Source organism: Alligator mississippiensis, chromosome 7 (genome assembly GCF_030867095.1).
Source record: "Alligator mississippiensis isolate rAllMis1 chromosome 7, rAllMis1, whole genome shotgun sequence".
Lineage (NCBI taxonomy): Eukaryota > Metazoa > Chordata > Crocodylia > Alligatoridae > Alligator > Alligator mississippiensis.
Window position 1 is genome coordinate 31593123 of NC_081830.1, and position 24835 is coordinate 31617957.

The 24835-nt window shown below is 44.0% G+C and overlaps 1 long non-coding RNA gene across 3 annotated transcripts in view; it reads left to right on the forward strand.

The window, feature by feature from the left end:
- The window catches only part of LOC109283676 (uncharacterized), a 177618-nt gene that overhangs the window by 93751 nt on the left and 59032 nt on the right, over positions 1-24835 (forward strand). For 2 of the 3 annotated variants that reach the window (XR_009463415.1, XR_009463417.1), the window contains exon 3: positions 12057-12193. This is a non-coding gene — a long non-coding RNA (uncharacterized LOC109283676). Of the gene's footprint in view, positions 1-12056; positions 12194-21941; positions 22068-24835 lie in introns of all 3 variants that reach the window. The other variant, XR_009463416.1, reaches the window with a different exon arrangement.

Genomic DNA, 24835 nt, shown 5'->3' on the forward strand with positions numbered 1-24835 from the left:
TAACAAAGGTATATTAGCTTCCATTTCCCGATGCTGTTATTTTTGTTATTTTCTAGGCTGATTTCTAACCTGACTACTTCTTTCTTTTATTTCCATGTCCTCCCTGAGGATGACAACATGTCCCAATGTAGCATGGCCTGCCAATTTCATTATGTGCTCTTTACCTCTTTTTTCCAGATCATTAGTGAAGAGGCGAAAAAAGATGGGCCTTAACACTGATCTCTACAGAACCCCACTGGAGATATCTCCCCATCTTGACACATTGCCATTTATCCTAAAACTTTGTTTATGGCTGTTCGGTCAGTACCTGGCATTTGATGTGTCAAAGCCAATTTGAATAGGCTTTTGGACTCAGGTTTTGTGGGACAATCAATCAAATATCTTTTCCAAGCCCAAATATATAATGCTCAGTTCCTTTCACTGAAGTCTGTGGGAGGGTTGGCTGGGGAAGAACTGCAGAATTTGGGCCCTTATTGTCATGTCTGATTTGTTCTCTTCTGTGAGCCGTATTTCTGTATTACAGGGTGCATTACTCCCTCTTCCCCTCCGGGGAGGGAGTGTATCACTCATGGGACTCTGCTGCTTCAGCTGAGCAGGGAGCGGACCATGCCACCTCCATAATCCCCATATTCTACTGCAGGGAGACAAAGGTTGACTGTGAGCAGTGAAGGTCAGCCAGTCAGCATTGTCCTGTGCCTTGTTGCTATTTTGTCTCCACGCAGGCTGAGGGAGCCTACAGAATATGCTGAGTGACCCCTTGGTTGTGCATCATCAGTACTGCGAGTTCTCTGCTCTTCAGGGGCTCAGCATTTGAATGTATGTTCAGGTGTCTCTGGGTAAGTTTTTCTACCAGGAGAACAAACCCAGGAGAGTTCTACGAGGTCATTTGAACTTGTGCACACATACATATCCTACCTGTGCTTCTATCAATGATATGGAGGATTAAAACTGAAGGATTTTCTATTCTAATGCACTCTTTTATTGCTCATTATGTTTAATGTTTGTGTTTTGCTGAGCTCCAACAACAAAGAAACAGATTGGTCATTTTTTTTGGTGGACACCACCCCTTAGTAGTATATGGGTGGGAATGTCGACATCACCACCAAACAAGTTCCTTATCACAGATCCTACAGTCTGCCCACCTGGCTTCAACCTGCCATGCCATCACTGAGCCTTTCCAAATAGGTTCCAGACAGGGCAAAGTCTGTTTGCAGCCAGCTTCCACTGCTGAGGTCTCTGTGACAATGCAGACTATAGCTGTGGCAAAACACATACCATGTCACATATTGTCTATGACTATGTTCAGCACTGGACTACAGGAACTGCACATGGCCACTGAGGATGCTATTGCATGGCTTGGTGATTACACACATGCTGATTGACTCAAATATCTCACTTTCTGGCTGACAAACATTAGAACAATGCTGCTACCTCTGAGCTTCACATTCTGCCAAGGGCTTTATATGCCAAAAGCTTTTTACAGGGTTTTTAATGGATTTCTTTTTTTTTTGCTGTGTTGCATGGAGGAAAAAAGAGTGAACTTTGTAGTGAGGTAAATCTAATTTCTATCTGCCAGCAAGTAATAGAATGCATCAGGTCAGTCCCAGTCCTGCCAGCAAGCAAGCAAGGAAAGTGTGGGCGAGTTGCTGGGCAGCATGGTGGCACTCTGTAACCCTGACTGGGTCAAAGCATGGTCAAGCTAAGGCTATGTGGAGCAGTAGGCAGAACTTGTATCCCTCCTATGGAGGGTAAGGCAGGGACTCAGCCTTTTCTCCATCTCTTCACCAACTTTCCATGTATCCTCTGCCTGCGTTGTGCAGCCCAAATGGACCTGATATGGGAGGCAAAGGGTTTAATCTCAGAACAAGCTGATTCAAAAACGAGAGAACCCTTCTCTTCAAAACCAAAGCTCTAGACTGGGGGATACTGGAGGGGTAAGCAAGGCTTATGCATTACATTTTTATGTTGCAGCTCTTTCATTTAAGTTGCATGTGGTTTGGTGTTTTTCAAACAAAATTTCCTTAGAATTTCTGGTTTGCAAGACCTAAAAAAAAAGGTTTCTTTCTGAGTAGACTAAAACAAAAAAAGTATGTTTTCCATGACATATTCTCTGCATTCAAGATGGCTTTAATAGTAAGTCCTCTAGAGGGGCCAGGGCTTCAGACCTTTTTGAATGGAATATAGTAATGCCTCTTTTTTGGGGTCTACCTTACCGTAGATTCTGAGCTCTCGCCTATATGCTGGCTCTCTGCTATTTAGTGAAGAGGTTGTAGCCTTAAAGGTTTTTGAAGCCACCAATGATCTAGGGCCTGTCTATTTGAGGGCCATCCTCTTGGTTTCTTTTATTTTGAGAAGAGAGGAGTCTGGCCTTGTCTGTCAAGGTGCTGGAATTGTGCAATCTTACTCTTTGCCCTAGGAAGTATGCAGCAGTTTTCAGCTCAAAACTAAGTTTTATTCCAAATTTTTTTATATTATTTGTGTCTTGTGGCTTTGCATTTGCTTTTTATTTATTCCAGACCTTGTTTTTGCTGCTGTGCTTACTCTGGCCTATTTCCTGTTTATTACATTTTATGTCTTTAGTTTATTTTTGTTAAAACCCACAAAGCCTTTGGAAATGACTACATATAACAAAGGGATATTTTGGTTATTTATATTTCCCTTAAATCAGTATTGCTGTATTGAAATCATTTCATTGATGTCTACAGCATAATATTGACTTCTGTCAGATCAGGATCTGACAGCTTACTGATTTTTTTCCCTGCTTTTTGCCCCTTCAGTCCACCCAAATGTCCTTTTGGTTCAGTCTGTTAAAAGCACTTTCTCTCCCTGTCTCCTAAATCCATCCTCTCTTGCTTCCACCAGCTACCCAAGGCCAACTCCCTGGCAAGCAGACACACTCAGAGTAGCAGATTAATAAAACATATGACAAATATATGGATGATATATGTATTTTTTCTCTATATAGAAATTCTGGATAGTGTCTATGGACAGCATTTTCATGTGAAGGAAGTGAAGTTACAATCTGGATTATGTTTAAAAGATCATATATCATATTTAAAGGAGCCTTGAAGCTTTACAGTATGGAAGAGAATTAGATTTTATATTACACCTTTAATAGTCAAGGCACCATAGCTCAGCACTTTACAAAGCAATGAGTTAGATATTGATAGTTCAGTGGATGGGTTGGAAAGTGTGGCAGGCATATGCTTGGCCATATCTGTCTCACAGCCTTGGAAGTAAGCACTTGTTCTTATTGCTGAGATGTACTTGTAAGGATATCAAGAATAACTCCTATTGTTTTGAAAAAAGGTATCATAGGATCTTTAATTTACATCCAGGCAGTCACTGGAGATGAGCGAAAGCAGCCTTTGATAAACAGAAGTGCTACCAGGGAAGTTGAATTCCCAGATGGGGTCACAGCAATGGGTTCACTGACCCAATATGTACATGTTTTCAGACAGTGGACAGCACCAGCTGCTTCAGAGGAAGATGCCCAAGAGTAGGGAGCTAGGGGATAATGTGCTCAGCAAAAATTTTGGCCTAAATATGATTGGTTAGAAGTTGGCTGCTGCATTCCTTTTTCTAGAGCTTTACTGCCATGTTATCTGTGGAGCTCACCAACCACAATGAGACTTGAATTTATCCAGTGTGGTCTCAAGAAACAGCTCCCTGGGAAAAGACTATGGGCCCGCATCCATGTTGGAAACTTTAAGCAAGTTTAGCAGATTGGAACTCACTATCAGAGTTTATCTAAAATAGGACTGTGTGTCCCATCAGGCCTCAATTCCTAGATTGAATACTTCCTCTCAGCCTCTTCAGTTGGTTAAAATATGCAGTCTGAGGGCAGCAACTCTGTGGGTACTTGGGACTACATCTCACCTGCTCAGGGCACGTGAAAGAATTTGCATGGATTCCAAAAACCGATCACCCTTTACTTTAGCCTGGCACAAGAAATACACTCTATAATATAAACACGCTAAATAAATATACTAGAAAAGATGCAAGAAGTGTACTAAACATGCAAAATAAAACATGCCTAAACATGTTTTCTTGTACAAGTTTCCTTACCATCTTGAAGAATTATTTCGGTATTGGTCAAAGTCCTCCCAGGAGGCCAGGACCCCTTTCTCATCATTCAGACCTCAAGACTTACCCTTGCACTCATAGAGGTTCTCTTAGCTAGGTAACCAGTTGCATCTATTTTTTGTCTGGTCCCTCCAGTTAAATTGGACCCTGTGTTACAAAAGCATGACATTCACTTTCTTTTCCCTCTCTCAGCTTTGTAGGCTGCTGAGAGTCTCTCTCCCCAATTTTCCTCAGGCTCTGTGGCTTTTGAAGACCTGATATTAAGACTTGATTTCATTGCTCTTTTCTTTGTGGATATTTCAATCTTCAGATGCTACCCACATTGCAAAGATGTTAGTGGATAATGCCTACTGTATCTCAAATGAAGCTGTCCTCTTGTCCCAAGGTGTTTCCATTTGAGAGGGCACTGTCAAGGTTTAATGATTCTCCATTGTTCCTGGTCTAGGAGATGGATGCCATAGTGCTGATAGCTTGTGGCTGAATTCACATATGTTGAGACATTGAACAATACAGCAATTTTCATAAGATCAACCAGAATTCATGAGCTGAATGTAGATAAGATACCCAGAATAGTCATACCATGCTCTCTGAACCACAGAGTTGCTTAGAAGAGAAGGACAGCACCTTGAATACCATTAAACGCAATATGCTTCAGTTGTGTCAAGTAACTCAGCAAGGATGTTGATGTTCAGAAAATAATATTATACAGAAATCTTTCTTTGTCATCTAATTTGTGCAATATCCCATTATGGGGAAAAACAACTGTTATCTCCTTTATTAAAGGTTAATATAATAATAAGCAGATACTGACTTCTGTTGAGATGAACATGATGATTTATTGACCTGAGAGGTAAATGCTCAGTGAAGCAAAGCCCAGGTCAATATCTACCTCAGTGAAAATTAATCTAAATGTTTATTGAAATGGGAAGCTAGTGCAGAGTGGTCACCATTAGAAAATCGCCATTTACCAGGTACGTTGCCTGACATAATGGGAAAATTTTCTATTCTTGGAATAAATAACTATTACAGTCAGATAACACAATAGTGACTAGAGATGGCTGGAAAATGCTACTTTTTCACGTGGATTTCTTTTTTAGGGAAAAAGTTCTTTTAAAAATACTCAATTTGAATATTTTTCTTGTTTTAATGAGCAACAAAATGTATCTATTTTTAAAAGAGTTCTAATTTCGGGTTCCTTGGTTTGGCATTAAAAGTGCTTTTTGTTAAAAAAATATATTCCTGAAAATAATTAAATAATTCTTCTGCAACCAGCTTGTGGTCTAAAAAGTTTTTTTTTCATCAAAAAATATTTCAGCAACAAATAACAAAATGTCAGCCAGCTCTTGTAAATGTGGACCTTGAATAGTGGTGATACATGTGCTTCTCTTCCAAAACGACCATCCTCTCTTTTGGTGAAATCAATGGGTAGGGGCTCTGGGAGAAGGGATCTTCATAAGGATTCCCATGGAATAACCCCCACATTAGTTCAAGGGGCGGGGAGAAGTATAAGCTGTGAGACATTTGATGGATCTGAGAAGTATGTTTCCCCCCAGAGACCTGGGAGGTTAATGGGTCTTCAGGAAAGGAAAATGTAGCCCCAGAATATGGAAGAGTGGTATTTTTTTCAAGTCTTTCAGAGTAAGGATAGTATGTGTCCTCCTTGGCTTTGGCCCCTGTCCTTCTACTCCATTCCCCACCTTTACTTCCCAGTGAGTAGACTTCTTTGCTGAGCCCATGTGCAGAATAGGAGATATCCATGATCAGGGACTCCTCCAGGTATCGTGTATTCAGAGATTCATCTAAGCCACAGAGACTGCAATCCATCCAAATACTCTTCTTAGTTATGGTTGAGGATTTTTATACCTGTTTCCTTTTAAAGTTGTGTTCTAAAGCTGTTCTAAAAGAAAGAAGAAGCTAGAGGTCTAGCAAAAGCCTTGTATTCTTCTTACTTAGGAAGAAAATGTATACACATATTAGTTGTTTCTACAGATTAGCGATCTGATTAGCTCATGTTACATCTCTCCGTAGTTGACTTCTGGGGACATAAACACTAGAAATGCTTTGACTTCAGCAAATTGTATCGTATGCATACTGTTGCTATGGGAAATGACTGTTTTCATTGGCTTTGGTGATTATAGGTGAGGTTGCAAGGCAAAAAATATTGATGATATATTTGTGCAAGACTCAGTTGGCAACTTTCCACCATACGGAGTGCTAGATATTCCTCACTTATACATCAAGATGAATTTGCAAACCACAGCATTTTTTTCACTGAGTGTTAGTTTGGACCTTCCAAAGTGAGAAATAGTAGCTCATAGGTATACGCTAGTCTTGAGTGAGCAATATGAACATTATTTCAGTATTCAGCCCATTGTTTAATAGACACAGCCATTGAGGCACTGGACATCTACACTTGGTCTGGCCTTTGGACTCTGTTTCAATGGTCTAAAGGGAGGATGGTAGGTCCAGGGTCTCAGTAGGTGCATCCACTTCTCCATACTTTTGCCTAAGTGTATGTGTTGAAGGTCTTGGTGTGATGGTTGTAGGACTCTGTAAGGGGCATCAGAAACCTGAGGCAGCTACTTAGCAGCCCTATTCTGGGGTAGCCTGCTTGCCTCTCTTGAGGAAGGCCCTAGAAAAGGTGGACCAAAAAAGCTATGCCACAACCTAATTTATCCTGGCCAAAATGAAATAAAGTGACTTGCATGTTGGAAAGCGGTGTCATTTTTTAATTGGGCTTGTCAGTCACTGGTGGGTTCATCAGGAGCCTGACTGGACCTCTTGCGTGTACACGATGATCGAGAGGATCAACAGTTGCTTATATGTATTGCACTAGCAACGTAGCTGATAGAAACACTGTATGTATAAAATAGGGGCAAGAAAGAAATAGTGCTACCTTGAGCAAAGTGACATGAACAAGGATATTATTTTAGAAAATGTATCCCACTTGTATCTATGGTGACAAGATCCTTATCAGAACAAGGCAAGCATTCAGGCTGGCTGCTCCTTGTTATCTTGGTGTAGGATGACAGCAAGAGTATCACTGTTAGAAATGTTATCTACCCTTTATTATTTCACTTGTGAGGAGCTAACAAGAGAGTTATCAGGATGTTTGCAATCAAAACACGTGCAGCTCAAGTGATAAAAGGGAGAACAGACATCTGATCTCCAAGGATATGAAGACAATGCAGCCTTGAGCAGAAGGAGATGGATCTTATTATTGAAAATGGTTTGACGGGCTGGGAATGGACAAACAAGAGCAGGCAATTGTTCAAATTGTAAGCTCAGAGGAGAAAGGGAGGGAGAAAATGAAAAGGTGATCATATCAACAGCCTTCTCAGCTGAAAGAATAATTTGTTTCAATAAATCTTTTATGATTTTTTTTCCCTTACACTTGAAGATGAGATGTAGCAACCCACCAGCTGCGATGGGTAAGGAGTTTCCAAAGTAAGCATGGACCTAAGAAGTTTATACCAAGATTTGCATAAGGGGACTACAGAGGCACTCTGGTGTTTTAGTAGGGGAAAGGCTTTCATTATTATTATTGTTGCTGTTCCTTGTCATACAGAACTGGTCAGAGATCCTGCAAGTGGGATTGCAGTCCTGTTATGGCAGGTGTTGTTCAGACACAGAATCAGGCACAGCATTTTATGCCTCCACATTTTTTTAAGACAATAGTCTTGTACAGTATTGCTGTCATGGAGCGTCTGTATGAAAGAGGTAAGGCAGCAAGGAACTATAAGCCCCTTTTTCAGATCAAGGACAGTGGTTCTTCTGCTCCATTTGGCACTGGTGAGGCCACACCTGGATTATTATGTCTACTTTTGGGCCCTACACTTCAAGAAAGATGGGTCCAGATTGTAAAGAGTCTGGTGGAGATAAATAAAAATCATTAGTCTGAGCAATATGACTTATGAGGAAAGGCTGAAAGGATTTGAATTATTTAGTCTGGAGAACTGAAGACTGATGGTGGATTTGATAACAGTCTGCAAACACCTGAAGGTAATTATTAAGAGAACTTTCTATCTATGAGGGTGGCCAAGCATTGGAACAGGCTACCTAGAGAAGCGGTGGAATTGCCATTCCTGGAAATTTTCAGGAGCAGGTTAGACAGGCACTTGGCTGGGATGGTTTAAGGAGGGATGATACTGCCTTGTCAAGGAAACTGCACTAGATGACCTCTTGAGGTCCCTTCTCACCCTACTTTCCTATGATCCTATACTTGAATGTCAGGTCCATTGATGGTATAAACTGGTAGAGTCCCATTGTAGAAAAACTGATGTGTACCAGCTATGAATCTGTCCCCATGGAACTACTATTTCTGTCTCTCCTGCTTTGCCTCTCAAATGAAATAAACTAGTTTTTAACCACCAGGCCAGTCAGCTATTGCGTATGAAGCTTGGTGAACAGAACCTGGGAAAAGCCAGAACAATGACAAAATTTGGCGCTACATCCAGGAAGGGGGCTGGGGTGGGGTTTGCCTATCTCTTATGTGGCTGTGCACCCTGGTGGACTCCTCAGCCATGACAGAGGCACTGTACCATGTAAAGGGAGAATTTGGTGCTTAAGAAAGCTGTCAGGAGCCACCAATACTATTGAGTAGGTAGTGAACACTTATGTTTTTTATGCAACTTGGAAACAGGAGAGAAACCTACCCCAGAATATGTAATATTCTAGTGGTGAGGGCACTCTCCAGGGATGATAGTTCTTAGGTTCATGTCAGTCTTTAATAAAGCAGAACCAGTTCCAGAATCATATGGTTGGAAAGGACCTCAAGTCCAACCCTGGGCAGAGAAGTAGGAGAGAGCTGAGCCTGGGTCTGCCACACCCCAATTAAGTGTTTTAATTATTGGTCTATTGGGCACTGGGGTAAGGACAGCATCTCCTTCTTTGTGAAAAGCCAGATGCTTTGAAAGCTACTTATTGGATTGGACACCCCAGATGACCTGAGCAAGGTTAGGACATAGGCACCCATTCTGATTAGGATGTAGGCATTGAGCTTGTCTAGTATCAGGATGCAAGTGGTTTCTGCATGCCAGCAGTATCAGAAACTCAGGTACCAAATGGAGTTTGCTGGCAGCTAATTATGTACCTGAGGACATTAGGTACCTCTGTGTTAACTGACAGTGTGATTCTGAATGTCTAAATGTTGGCATTAAGTGTATATCTTGCCATCTGTCTTCATGCTGATCACCTTACTCTGCAGTAGTTGCATTCACCTCGCTAGGACTTTACATAGAAGGAGGAACCACCTAACACAGGAAACAATTGCAGACTTTTTTCCTGGGAATGTGGACCACATACTCTCCATCCCGAAAATCACTGGAGAGAAGAGGAGACTAAAATCTGCTGTTAAATAATGTCATGGTTTGAACCAGTATTAAAGGCCCCTTAGTAAGTGCAAAGGGTCCAAAAGATTCTAAAGCCATTTTTAATTAAAATAAATACTAACTCTTAAATCTGGCCAGATCCTGCCCCTGCATTCCACTAATTTTATGGCTTTGCATTAACTTGAATTAGCTTAAGCAAACATTCCAAAAAAAGCCCTCTCTGCAATGGCTTAACCAAAGAACCGAAATCATTACAAACTGACCGCTTGCCAGTGCTCATTTGTTTTTCCTGCCATAATTGGGTCGATCTCCCTGTCTGCCAAAGCTATCACAAAGCCTCATTATTTCTTTATCTCTGACACAGCTGTGCCTATTTCAATCATCATGAAGTACATGCAGAAAAGGTGCAGAAGGGGATTCTCAAAAGCAATCAGCACTGGTCCTAACTCTGCTCCTGCTGAAGTCAATGGTAAAACGTCCTTCAGGCTTCAAATGTGACTAAGCCGCCTGAAAGAGTTCAGCAATGCATTGTGTCAGCTGTAATGCAAAGCTAACCTCATGCTATCTCAAAGCCAATTTTGACTGGCATTAACCAAATGGGAAAACTCTTCTATTGATACTCCAATTATTGCTGGTAGGAGAAGCTGAAAAGGACAGATTTCGGTTCTCCATTGCTCTATGACTCCATTGCTCTATGCATAGTCATTTGAAATGGCTGCTACATATCCCCATTCAGATTTGGCAGTAGCCTAAAGTCATGTAATCACACATGGCATAGAGAAGGAGAGAATCCAGCCCTTTGCTTCTTAATGTTGGAGGCATTTTTATTCTATCTGAGAAGCTGGTTCACTCCTTTGATGCTGAAATATCCTCAAATCATCAGGCACACTATTCTGGTGTCATGGCTTTCAAGGACCAGGAAACTTGCTTTCCTACTGCTTTCCTAGGACTTGCTTGGCTGCGCCATTAGAAAATATGTCATTTTGAAGTGTTTGTTTGTGATATACCTCAAGATCCAGCAGTCTCTCAGCCTTGAGAAGAGGGAGACCCTACTAGATAGATGCCCACCCTGAAAGAGGTGTGGTCCCACTTTTCTCTTTTACATCATGGAAAGGAAATTTGAATAGGGTAGTTGGAAGAGTCTGTCAAGCCTATGCTCAGAGGCCCATCCCTGCTTCTGAGGAACACTGGATTAGATAATGCCAGGGAGCAGCCATGCGAGGGACAAGGGAGATGGTGAGCCTTTACCTAGACTTTTACCTCTGAAAAAGTTTGGTTTTAATTGGAATGGGTGAAACTAATGTAGGGAGAAGCTAGATCCTACTCCAGCCCATACAGGGTATGTGAAAATTACCTCCTATTAGGGGTGTGTGAAGTGGGCCCTATTCAATTCGGATTCAGATTCTGCCTGAATCGGGGACAGTGATTCGATTTGTTGATTTGGATCGCTGTTCCTGATTCGATTCGGCATAATCTGAAGATTCAATGCTGATTCAGAGAATCAGTGATTTGACCACAGACACAACTTTAAATGTTTTTTCTACATACCTTGAGGTACCAGGCGCGGCTTGTGATTGCTGTGATGATGGGGCAGATGGAGCGTGCCACAGGAGTGAGTGGGGGGGAGGGGGGGGGCTCCACGTACTTGGTGGTGAACCCAGAAGTGGACCGGAAGTTGTTCCGGTCCACTTTGGTCTGCTGGGGAGTGCGCTGGGGCCCTCCAAGCCCCGCCGGCTCAGCAATCAGCCACAGGGGGACCCTGGGTGCTCCCTGAGACCCAGGAGGCACCAGTCACCAAGCCGGGGGGAGATGCAAAGGGGCTCCCCCACACTCCCCGGCAGACCCGGAAGTGGACTGGAAGTGCTTCTGGTCCACTTGCGGGTCTGCTGCCAAGTGTGCTGGGGAGCCCCCTGCGCTTCTGTGGGACACTCCCTGCACCCCACCATTGCAGCATTCATGAGCCCCTGATACCTAGAGATACGTAGAAAAAACATTTAAAGCTGTGTCTATGTCCAAATTGTAGAATCTTTCCTAATTGATTCAGAGGTTTCCAATTCCATTAGGAGAGGTTAAAGGGTCCTCTGATTCAGTTTGGATTCGGAGACTTGGTACCAAATCAGGCCAAATTTCCACTGAATTGAATCAGGAACCGAAGCTTCGTACAGCTCTATCTCATATTGTTATTTATATAGTAATAACAACTGTTAGTTAGCCTGATCTACTCCATATTCAGCTTGCACTGCACGTCATCCATAGTGAACAGCCTCAACCTGCCTAAATTGTTCCCAAATCACTTCCTGTTAGCTGTATTCCACTAGTAACTGTTCTTCACTTGGCAAGCTGAGCAGCAACCATCTCTCTTCTGTCTGTCTGTGCTTATAATATGAAACGCACCTTTTTATTTGACTGTGTAGCCTGGGAGGGCCAGTTAGGCCCTCCTGAATGATATGATGCGACCCAGCACATATTTCTCATCATTCCCCTCTGCCCTTCATCTCTCTCTGTCTCTCACACCTTTAATTGCACTTGTGTTCCTGAAGCATATGGAATTCATTATTCAGCAAACAATGTCCTTTGCAATATCAGCCTTAATTAACTAGCCCCTCTGTATTTTCTTTCTCTTATCCTGGTTGAATCTAGAATCTACATGCTCTGAGACAAGCTGACGTCCCCCCACACACATCAGTGCCAGCCAGCCAGCCATGACCAGATAAGAAGAAATGGAATTCCTTATCACTTAAAAAAAAAAAGAAAAGAAAATCCTGCAAAAGGTCAAGGTTAGTGGGAAAGGGGAAGGTCCTCCAAAACAACAAAAAAAAACCCCCTTCTCCTCCAAATCCCCATAGCAACAAGATGGAGCATCATGGGATGCCAGGATGAGAAAGGCCTATTCTGTTCTTACAGCAATCTTTCCACTTCATTAGCCTCTTTATCAAGTATATCTACACCAGGCTGAGTATATTCATGTGTCAGGGAGCAGTACAGAGGATTCAAAAGCATGTTGACCTTTTCGGTGGGACTTGGAGCTCCTTGTGGGAGTTGCAGCATCTCCTGCTCTCTTCCCTTCCCCCTCATCACCAGTTCACATGACCTCACTCTCTCTGGCCTTCTCATCAAAATCTGTATCTGGTGAGCGATGAAGGTTTTTTTTTTTAAGGCCATGGAAAGTGTCTTTCAGAGGCGCTAGGGGAGTCGAAACCCTTGCTGTCAGAGCTGTGTCTCTCTGAGGATGATTAATGACTCTGCTTATAGGAACCCAAAATAAAATGGAAAAAAAATAAATACAAATGGAGTGTGTGTGGGGGGAAGTGAAGGCACAGAGAAAAACCTCATGGATGGAGTGGGTTTGCTGTAGAATTGTCTCGGTGTTCTCTTTCGAAGAACTAGTTATTCTTAAAAAGGCTTTTACGAGGCTTTATTGAGACAAAAGTCTTAAGGTTTACTCCTTTAACCTTGAAAGGGTATGCACATCTCTGTGTGTATTTGTCTCTGTCTGTGGGATCGTGCTTATGGGATGGAAATAAGCTTAAAAGCACAGCCTCGATTTGATGGCGCAGAAACCGAATATAGTTGTCTCAAACCATTTGAAAAAGTATCTGACATAGAAGAGAGCTTGGGTCTAATGCTGCATGGTTCATTCTCGGGGGGCACATCTACATGAGATGCTATTGCATGGTAGCAATGAGCTTCTGCATTATAGCTCATTGGTACTGCACAGTAGCATCAGGTAAAAAAGGTGCTGTGACAGTACTGCGCAGTAACACCAGTTCCTGTCCAGTCAGCAGCTCATCTAGATGCACCCAAGGTGTCTTAAATTGCTTTGCAAATGTATGCACTAGCTGTTGGCAGTAAAAAGTTAGGGAAACTTCATCAACTGCTGTGGATAAGTAATAGTTTGCACACAGCTTTAATTCATGGGGTCGTTTGTTCTGCTGGGAGAAAGAAGCGTAGCTCATCTGAAGACACTGGAATTACATCGAATTATACCAGCAATGGAATGGGTGCTTGGAGTCTGCTTTACTGAGAGCAGGACTATTAGCCAGGGCAATAATATTGTCCTACCTCTTTTTAAGATGAACCTTTTAGGTCATTATTTCCACTAAGAAAGGCGTTTCAGATGAGGGTTCACTGCTTTATCTGGGGGCTTGTCACATTGTGAAAAGTAAGCTCAACTTTGTAACACAAAAAGATGTGGTGTGAAACTCAACCTATTTTAAATAACATGAATTAGGTAAGGAACAACATGGGAGAGCTTAGCTTCAGGGCTGTAAAATACGTATGGCTCACTCAAGAGGGCCAACACAATGAGAACTCCTTGTAAAGATGCTTGAAACTGTGCCTGCTTAACTTCTAAATTGGCAAATTCATATTTTTTAAGACACAAAGAAACATAATAAAATGTTTCGTAGCTAGCAGAAAAAGCCATGCTGTGAATATGCTAGTCAAGACAGTTCTTGTGCTTTTTAATAGGCCATATTGTGCAAAATCTTTCTCGCTATCACATAACTGATTCTCATGAAGAAGCCCCCTTTAAGCTGTGTCTTACAAGGGTGCTGTTCTTCACTTGGACTCATTGTTTTGCAAGTCTCATAATTCTTTATATCTAGACCAGGAAACTGAGGTTAAGTGACTTGCCCAAGGCCACATGGCAAATCAATAACAGCCAGCCCTTACCAAAAGGAGCAGTTTCGATGACTTCATGCAACATTGACTTCAGTGAGCACATTGTCAGCACTTAACAAATAGGAATAATCAATCCAATCACCATCCCATCTCCAGCCAAGGGAGCCTAAAATGGGAGACTGTATTATGTTACTAACCAGTTACATCTGTGTTCAGTCATAAAAACAGAGAGCACCAAGAGAGAGCAGTGTTCAGGTTATATTCCTTGTTCCAGGAGTGGTGGACTTTCTTATCAAATCTCTCCTGATGGCACAGTTCTTAAAATGTCTGGATGTTACCTTACGCATAAGCTAATATCATAATTCCTGCTATTGGGAAGCTATCTATTGAGCAATCCCTTTTGTCACATTTATCTGAGAAACCACAATTGAAGAAGAAAAACATAACTTGCCTAGTGTCTACATATGAAGCATTCTATCACAGCCTCATCAGGTTTATACCATCCCATATAAAAGAAATACAACTTGAAAGGCAATATCTTTGCCTTAATTTGCTTGGAGATAAGGTATTTTTCTCTGAGGTTTGGGAGGGGCTCTTTTTTCCCACTTTAGTGGCCTACAGAGCCTTACGTACAGCCTGCCAGCAAATTGAAAGTGGAGTGAGAGTGATTCTTTCTGGTGATGAGACTGCCTGTATTAGTTGTGTGGGTGTGATGTTTCAAGAGTCTGTTTCAATGTTTATTGGTCACATATTGGTCTGTGCTCCCTTCATGGGCCACTGATCAAGTATCAGGAATATGTGTATTACCCCATTCTCTACACTGATGTTTGTCTGGGCTTTATAATGCATGAATGCATCTATGGTTTTGGTAAATGATATGCTCATCTAGTGTTGTGTTATATGACTCAAGATTTATCTCTTCAACATATGTAGCTTCCTTCCAAGTCCACAATTTGGCCTGAGGAAACAGTTTGATCCTGACAAAGTCTCTGGACTGTAGTACTGGGATGTTGTTGATCATAGTAACTATGGCCTCTGCAGGCGTCTCTTCTTTTTGTCTTGTTGCTCCTTCCACCAATACTGATTGTACAAAGGTGTTTCAGAAACTAATGACAAAATGACTGTCCATGCTGTATGTCTGTGACAAAGTGGGAGACTTATGCAGCAGTACAAAATACTGATGGTGGCATTGTCGACTGCATTCATCATTTGTGACTGTGATCCAGTAACTGATCATTGCACACAAAATGGTTTTATTTCAAAATTATTGTTACTATTGGAAATGCCATCACATCGTAGTTTGTGACTGCAGGCACTAGGGTATGCAGTGGCCTACTGTCCAAAAGCACACAGCTTGGGTTATCATGCCTACTGGCATGCTTTTTAGCGTTGTCTTTGATAGTCACTGTGTTGCAGTATCTGCTATTTTGCCTGCTTCCCAGAATTCTGAATAGATATCGGTGATAATGAAGTAGTTTGAAAGGTTTGCAGTGAAAATCCTTCCCTACTTCCCCTCAAGGTCTCTTTAGGATGTTTGGTATTTTCATCATCTCTCTTTGCTGCTTGGCCTTTATTTCCCTGCATCTCATATGTACTCATCAGTTCCCTTGCATCTTTGGTTGTGTTTGGCCGGCATATGGCAAAACTGGATTCCAATGTACAGCTGGATTCCAACATATAGGGTTCTGTTCCAAAAAGGCTTTGATGTATTCTTGAGAGAGTTTCTGTTCTTTAATGATCTGTTATGACTCAAGTGCCATTATAAAGAACACTGTGTTGTATGCTCAACTCATTTTAAGAGTCCCAGTAATCTTGAAAGGCAGGTGGGACTTTTCCTCTGGTGCTTGGCTGTCCAGACAGAATGGTGAATACAAGCACATGTAAATCTTTGTCTTGTTTAGTTAGTTCTTGGATTCTCTCCAGACCCTGCCTTGAAACTGGCACAGAACTGACATAGCTGATGTTTCCTGTGTCTTTCTATGATTTCTGAATTTCTACATGGTGGAGGATCTTGTAATTGTGTTTGGTTGTTGTGCTCTCATGTTGCCACGCTACACTGGATAAGAAGTTAGCTGTTTGAATCTCAGTCCTTTTCTTGAAGCACGCATCAAAGTTATGTAAGATGTAGTACTGCAATGTCAATAGCATGAATTGAAAGTGTTTTGAGGCTCCTAAGTTCTGACCTTATTGAAAAATGGATTATAGTGGATTGAGGTCTTGTTCAACCCATATTCGATATTTGAATATACTTAGTAGGACTGTGCAAAGTGGCTAGTATTTGCTTCGGATTCGGCCACTTCGGGGGACAGTGATTCAATTCAGTGATTTCAATCACTGTCCTGAATTGATTTGGCCGAATCTGATTGGGAAATTCAGCCACTGCTAAATCAGCCGAAGAATCTCTGAATCAAACAGGGCCCATCCCCTGCCCACTCTCCCAGCCCCATCAATGGCTGCCCCACCCAGCCCCAGCTCCCAGCTCTTTAAAAAAACCAAACAACCCCCCCATTCTGCCCTGCATGCATGGGGGGCTCTGCCACGAGCCCCCAGAAGCCCCGATGGTTGCTGCAGCACCCAGTGAGTGTGGGGCTTTTTGTTTTTTAAAGAACCAGGAGCTGGGGCTGAGCGGGGTAGCCATGGGGGGAGGGGGGCTAGGAGAGTGGGCAGGGATCGGGGGAGTTCAGAGGAGCTGGGGGAGCAGGCAGGGGATGGGGCTTGGCAGGGATCCCCCATGGTCCCCTCTCCCCTCCTCCAGTCCTGCATCTCACCCCCTACTTACAGGTGTGGAGTTTGGGTCCAGCTCCCTGTGGCGGTGAGTGGGGACTGCCTGAATCTCCAAAGCTCTCCGAATCTTTTCTGAATCAATTCAGACCTTTTTATTGGTCTCCTGATTAGATTCAGATTTGGAGATTTGGCTGCCGAATCAAGCTAAATCTCCTCCGAATCGAATCAGCACCCGAAGCTTCGCACAGCGCTAATACTCAGGAAACTTTTCTCAAGATTATTGCAAGACAGTCCTTTTCCGTTTGGTCTTATCTTTATTCCACTGATAGTAATAACCAAAGATAATAATTGATACTTTTGTAGGAGTGAGACCCAAGACCCATCTCATAGGATGGGGGAGTTGTTTAACAGGTCCTAGATATGACTGTATTATGTTGTGGTAACCATGTCCTTCCTGCAGGCTTATTCATTCATAGCCTTAGGGGTTTTCAGCTCTTGGAAACCTTTTTTTCTTGGATATTGTATAAATCCTACCAGTCTCTGAACTGAGTGGATATCTTTAGGTGTGGCTATTTGGTCTATGGTGGTTAACTTTTGATCATAGTCTATGGAAGATCTACCCCTGGGATTGTCTCCCATAAACTGTTGAAACAATAACACCTTTATTTTTTTAAATCCATATTTAGATTCTCTGGCTCTTTCCATCAGACAGGGGAGGTTAGGTTATGCCACAGTTTTTCTTATGCTGTGTCTGTTTCCACACAACCAAATGCCATCATCTAGGATACTGACCCCTCTGAGTTCCATTAGTTCATGTTGTTCATGGCATTGATGTTCTTCTGCTGCTGGATTGTTCCACCATCCATCTACATCTACATCTACATCTACATCTACATCTACATCTACATCTTTTTGTGCAATATCCAAAATGTGAGGAGATCGTGGTTCTCCTTTTCCAGGAGCACTGCCTGAAATCTGCCTTTGCCCCAAGGAACTGAAAATGTTTTCCTTTTGCCACCTTGAGTAATATTTTATCAGTTGCAGTTATTTGGTACTAGGTCCTTTGCTTAGGTGGCTTGGACTGGGCAAATATTTAGCTTGCCTAGCTTCTTTGTGGCAGGCTGCCTGGCAGGCTCACTGGCAGTCCTGATTCTTAGCTTAAGCCCAAAGGGATCGGGCTCCCATTGGTGGAGCCACCAATCAGGGAATGGCAGAACAAAGGCAGCCCTGCCCTGACCCAGGGGCAAGGTGAGAATGAGGACCTGAAAGAGAACTAACCCCTCGAGCTGCCTGATTGGTTCATTCCCAATCTGGGGGTGGAGCCTCCAAAAGGAATAAAAAGCCAGTGTGCCCAGCACACAGGTGTCTTTGACAAGACATGATGAAGAAGGCTTATGAAGAGCTGTTGTAGCTGACTGGTGGGGCACAGCAGTTGCCCCAGAAGCACCCAGAAGATGTCTTCGTCAAAGGGGAAGCAGCAAGTGGCTGCATCCCAGCCCTGCTTCAGAGAAAGCCATGATGATGGGGCACAGGTCAGTGCATGGAGAGTCCGGGACCAAATGGGACTATGGCAGCTGCATGAGGCAGTATGGGGCCCGAACCCCACATGAGGCAGGGGCAGAAGCTTCGGTGCGTGGACTGGCGCACAGGGCTGGAGAGCTGGTGCGTGGAACGATGCGTGGAGATCCCAGAAGTGGATGGGACCATGGCAGCTGCACAAGGCAGCGCGAGTCCCCAATCCTGCATGAAGCAGGAACTGGGCCATTGGTGCATGGCCATAGAGTTGATGGGATGCTGGGGCTTCACTAGGCAGTGTAGACCTTTCCCCCCCTTCACCTGCATGAGGCCAGTGCCCCTTCAGTGCACAGGCCGATATGTGGGGAGGAAGGTGGGATGGCTGGCCAGAAGAGCTGTATGAAACAGCTTGGGCCTTTTTTCTGTGAGCAGTGCAGGTCAACCACCCCAGCAAGGGGGAGGGATGCCTTGCCCCAACACGCAGCTGAAGACGACCCCCCCTTCAAAAAACTGCGGGAGTCATGAGTCTCCCAGGAAGGGATTCCCACAAGGGAGGAGGGGGCGCTCCCCACTGTGGGCAGTTGAGGGGAAGCCCCTGACAGGAGGGGACAATTCACCCTGGGACATAAAAAGGGATCTTAGTTTCTTGTTTGTTATCGGGGGAGGGGTTTGCCTGGTTTAGGACCCTGCCTAGCTGAGTAACCTAGAAAGGGTAATGGTGTTTTATTAGGTGTCGGGGTTCCTGCTTGGATTGTTATTTCTTCTTTGGGCACAGCTGCTGTGCCACAGTTGGGTTCTGTTTTTTCCATGCTGCTGAGATTCTTGTTGTTACCCTGTGTCTTTATTGTTGCATTCAAAGAGGATTATAAGATGCCCTGTATTCGTATTTATGGTTTTGATTATTTTATGCATATGTGTTCTATTTGATGTAACCGTATTGCATATGTTTATGTATTATCCTGTCATTGTTAGGTATTCCTGTCATTAGTGTAACCTTATTATGTATGTTTAATTACTGACCCATCTCTGCCTATTATTCTTGTTATTGGTTTGTTGATTAACCTCCATTTTCTTCACTGAGTGCCCCCTTCCCCTGTGGCCTGGAGGGCCCTGACAAGGGGCAGTGACTGTAGGCTAACCCAAAAGCCACCGGGTACTAGGCCTATGCTTGAGTTCCGGGTTAATTAGAGCTTTTGTTTGGGTGAATGCATATTTGTAAAGCATATATATATATATATATATATATATATATATATATATGTGTGTGTGTGTGTGTGTGTGTGTGGGTATGGGTGTGGGTGTGTGTGTGTATGCATGTGTATGCATATATATGTAAGTTTATGGCTGTAAGTCATCTATTAATGAGCAACATTAAACCTGTACATAGTTAAGAATCACTGACTCCTGGTTTGCTCTGCTCTGCTCTGCTCTGAAGAGAAGGAGGTGAGCTGGCCTGCAGTTAGGCAGCCATGCTTCCCAGAGCATTCACACTTCCACTAACATCCCTTCCATTTGAAGAGTGGCTACCTTCTACGTACCACCCCAGTTACATCTTAATGACTACCACACTGCCTATCCAGCTTGTGGGCTCTGTGATTTTAGCAATGATGCCCGCTTATTCCAAGTGCATTATGACCACCATAGTTTCCATCCTTTTTTTAATGCAATGCATGCTTTGCAAGTTAGCTATTTCTCTTTTACCAATGTATCTGTTTCTAGGTGTAACATGCTTGAGAAACATCCCTGTCTTTCAGAAGCTTATTAACAATCTATTAGTAGGGCTGTGCGAAACAGCACTGTTTCATTTCAACTTGTGTTTTGATGTTTTGATGGAACAGTGTTTTGTTTTGAATTTTATTTTGATTCAAAACTGCTGTTCCATTTTGTTTCGTCGAAACAATTTAGCTGTTTAGACGCTGTTTAAAAGTTTCGCCCATAAGCTATAATGGGGAAGCTCAAAACAGCTTATAACTTTGACATTTCTGGCCTGATTTAGATGAACCTTGCAGGAATGGTAACCCCATCTGAGGGCACAAAGCCTGCCAAGTTTCAAGGAGACAGGTGCAGGGGCTTCAGAGAAACTACACCTCAGAGTCTTGAAAGCAAAACGCATGTCACATGTATGTGTTAAGCCACAGCAGAGTCAGGACTGCAGGGGTGATGGCCCCTGTGGAGGCCACAAAGCCTGCCAAGTTTCAAGGAGATAGGTGCAGGGGTTTGGGGGAAACTGCACCTCAAGCTGAGGACAAACAAAACTTGTGACATGGGTGACACTGTGTGTGTGTTAAGGCGCAGTGGGGTGAAAGCTGCAGGGATGATAGCCCCTGCTGAGGCCACAAAGCCTGCCGGCTTTCAGGGTGATTGGTGCAGGGCTTCTGGGTTCTGGGGCCCTGCACCTCTGGCTGCTGACAGGCAAAATTCATGGCATGGGTGCTTATGCAGCTGACTGTGTCTGTCTTAGGGCACAGGGGGGTCAAAACTGCAGGCCTGCTAGGCCCTGCCGCAGCCACAAAGCCTGCCAGCTGTCAAGGAGATTGGTGCAGGGGGAGTCTGGGTTCTGGGGCCTGCACCTCTAGCTGCTGACAGGCAACACTCATGACATGGGTGGGTCACACTGTGTGCGTGTTAAGGTGCGCCTTCACTCAACTGACACCAAGGCAGAAAGCAGGGCAGTTCAAACAATGCTGCCTTCTTTGCAGTTTTTCCATCCCTCCCCCAGAGCACTGGGATTGGAAGGGACCTCAGGGAAGGGTGACAGTCACTGGCCAGCTACACAGTCAATAATGAGAGCAATCCTTCCCCCCGACCCACTCCCACTCCTTACTTTAGTTTCTGTTCCCTGCAGACAAGCCCAGCTTGAGCTTCGAAACTCAAAACGTTTAGAAAATTTCAAAACGTTTTGACTTGCCTCATTTCATTTTGAGGCTGTTTTGAAGCTCTCTGTTTCATTTTGATTTTACTGTTTTGAGCTCAAAATGAGTGAAAACAGTGTCAAAACAAAACTGCTGGTGAAATTTCGCACAGCCCTATTTATTAGCAGGTTCAGCACAGGGATGCCAAAGTGAACTGTCTGCCTTGGAAGTTTGTTTGTTTTTCATAAAATCATAGAAAAAGAGGGTTGGAAGGGACGTTGGAAGGTCATTTCTGTCCAACCTCCTGCTCAAAGCAGGATCAGCCTCAACTAGATCATCCCAGCTAAGGCTTGGTCTAGCCAGGTCTTCAAAACCTCCAAGGATGGAGAGTCCACAACCTCTCTAGGTAACCTCTTTCAGTGTTTTACTAGTGAGAAAGTTTTTCATAATAGCTGTCCTCAACTTTCCTTGCTGCAACTTGAGCCCATTGCTCCTTGTTCTGTCATCTGCCACCGCTGCGGACAGTCCAGCTCCATCTTCTTTGGAACCCCACTGCAGGGAGTTGTAAGCAGCTATTGAATTTCCCCCTTGGTCTCGTCCTCTCCAGAATAAATAAGCCCACTTCTCACAGCTTCTCCTCACAAGTCATGTGCCCCAGCCCCTGAATCATTTTTGTTGAGCTCCACTGGACTCTCTCCAATTTGCCCATATCCTTTCTGTAGTGGGGGGCCCAAAGCTGGACACAGTACTTCTGTTGTGGCTTCACCAGATCACTTCCCTCGATCTACTGACAAAGATTGTACCAATGCAGGTCCTCCCTCCTTCCCTTCTTGAAGATGGGTGCAACATTGGACCTCTTCCAGTCCTGCGGGACCTCTCCGGAGCACCATGAGTTGATTCTTTGAAGACCTGCTCCATGATTTTTCCAGGGACTGAGGTGAGGCTGACCAGTCTGTAGTTCCCTAAATCCTTCCTTCTTCCCTTTTTTAAAGATGGGCACTATATTTGCCCTTTTCCAATCACCTGGGACCTCCCCCAATCACCATGAGTTTTCAAAGATGATGGCCAGTTGCTTTGCAGTTACATTGGGCAACTCCCTCAGCTCCCTTGGATGCATTGCATCCAGCCCCATGGGCTTGTATATGTACAGCTTTTCTAATTTATCCCTAATCTGTTCTTTTGCTGCTGTTGACTGTTCACCTTCTCCCCAAACTGTGTTGACTGGTGCAGCAGTCTGGGAGCTGCCCTTGCCTGTGAAGACTGAGGTGAAAAAGGCATTCTGTACTTCAGCCTTTTCCTCAATACCTGCACTCGGTTGCCTCTCCCACTGAGTAAGGGACCCACACTTCCCTTGGTCTTTCTCTTGTTGCTGACATACTTGTAGCACCCCTTCTTGTTACCCTTCATGTCCCTGGCTTGCTGCAACTCCAATTGTGCTTTGGCCTTCCTGACTTCATCCCGGCATGCCCAAACAATTCTCTTATATTCTTCCCTAGTTATTTGTCCAATTTTCCATTTCTTATAAGCTTCCTTTTTGTGATTTAGTGTACCAGAGAGTTCCCTGCTAAGCCAAGCTGGTCTCCTGTTATACTTTCTAGTCTTCCTGCACATTGGGATGATTTGTTCCTGCACTCTCAGTAAGGCTCTTTAAAAGTACAGCCAGCTCTTCTGGACTGCTCTCCCCCTCAGACTGGCTTCCCATGGGATCCTGCCCACAAGTTCCCTAAGTGAGTCGAAGTCTGCTTTTCTGAAATCCAGGATCCTTACTCTGCTGCTCTCCATCCTTCCTTTCCTTAGGATCCTGAACTCAATCATCTTGTGGTTTTGCTAATGTGTCTGTTATATAGATAATTTTTTCCAGGTTTAGTGTCCCTAGGTTTATGAGTTACTTGGCTTCAGCTGAATGCGGTTGCTTCTGAGTTGTCTGCATTACCTGAAAGTTTGCCCTGTGTATTTTTTATAGCTTGCAATTTACACTGACCTTGGTGGTATTTTAATTTTATCATATAATTTCAATGTGATATTACTTGGTGGAAATTTTCTGTAGCTGAGGAAGTCACTGTAGCCTATCACATTAACTGATGTCCCGTTCAACATTCAGTTGCCTATTGGTTTATTTGATGCTGCATCTGGAGGTAACCTGAGCTTTACAAACCATTTGATTTGAATGGTTTGTTCTGCATTGCTATATGTGTACAATATCTCATTGTCTTCTTAATCATGGCTTGCTTCCTTGCTGTGATGAACGTATTTGCAAGCTTTGTTATACTCTGTCCTGTCACAATTATTACATATGGCCCTGATTTGTGGAACATTTTCCATTGTTTGTTTATCATGCTTATGATATTAATGCCTGCAGGACAAACATGAATGGGTCCCCATGGAGCTAGGCTGTGTATTTCACAGAGGACAAGATGTCTCTACTACAAGGAGCTTGCAATATAAATATATAAAAATACCAGGCACAGAGTGGAGGGAAGGGCTGAACAGACAAGAAGAGTATACAGTTGGGATGGGGATAGTAGCTTTGGGGTACTGAGGGGGTATGGGGAGGGGCATCGGGCATGTTCTTGTGGAGCAGAGATGTAACTTGAAGTGTTGGTTTCCTGAGTATGGTGTGCATATGAATACAGGCTGGAGTGGTGGCACTAAGCATGATGGCACTGCATGGTGGCACAGGCTGCATGGTGGCACTAAGCATGATGGTAGAACCCCATACTTAGGATGGTGGTACCTACACGCCAAACAAGAATGGGTCCCCATTCTCTCCTTCCCTCTCAGAAGGAACATGGAGCTGGTGCCCACCTTGCCCACTCCATGCAGAGACTGTGGGGGCAGATAGAGAGGAGGAAAGAGCACATAATCAAAATGCAGGGTGTGGGGGTTTAGCCCAGGCATAGATAGCCAGGCCTGTGGTAGGCCACCAGGAGCAACCTTGGGGTCAGCAGCATGGGGGCACAGGTTACCAGAGCTGAGAGGGGAGATCCAAAAGACAGTCTGAAACGTAAACTGAGGTCAGGAGCCAGAGAACCAAGATCAGGGTCAAGGAAGTCAAACTGAGTTGGGATGCTGGGGAAGCCAGAGAGAGCAGAGCCAGTGCTGGTTCAGGGACGATCCAAGATCAGGGTCAGAGATAGACAAAGCTGAGTCAGGAGCCAGGAGAAAGCAGTGAACATGAGGCTGGCCAGAACTGAGGCTGTGTGAAGTCATGCATGCATCCTGAGGCTGCAGGTGTGCTTATAAGGGGTGAGTGGCACTTTCAGCAGCCAATCCAGCTGCAGATAGGATGACCACCTTTTCCACAGGGGAAGGCGGGACACATGCCCCCCTTCACAGGTCCTTCCCCCCTCCTTCCCTCACTGTGGAGGCCTCAATCTGCCCCCCCACCCCCTTCCCTATACCTTCTCCCCACCATTCATTTACCTGCGGGGAGCTGCTCTTACTGGCTTAGTTTCCTGGCCTTGTGCATGTGTGTGGGTGTCCACATGCATGAAGTGCCCCCCGCATCCCACTCCTGGCAGCCCCTTGCAGCCTGGAATGCTGCCAGTCTGCAAAGGGCAAGCCACTGTTTCTAGATCCCTGCAGATGCTGCGAATCTGGGACAAATGCTGTCCTGGAGTTATTTGGGGTGTTTTTCCTCCTGTTTTTTAGGTTTTCTCTTTGGCATTTGGTGAGACATCTGGATATGCTCTACTCAGGCTCTGC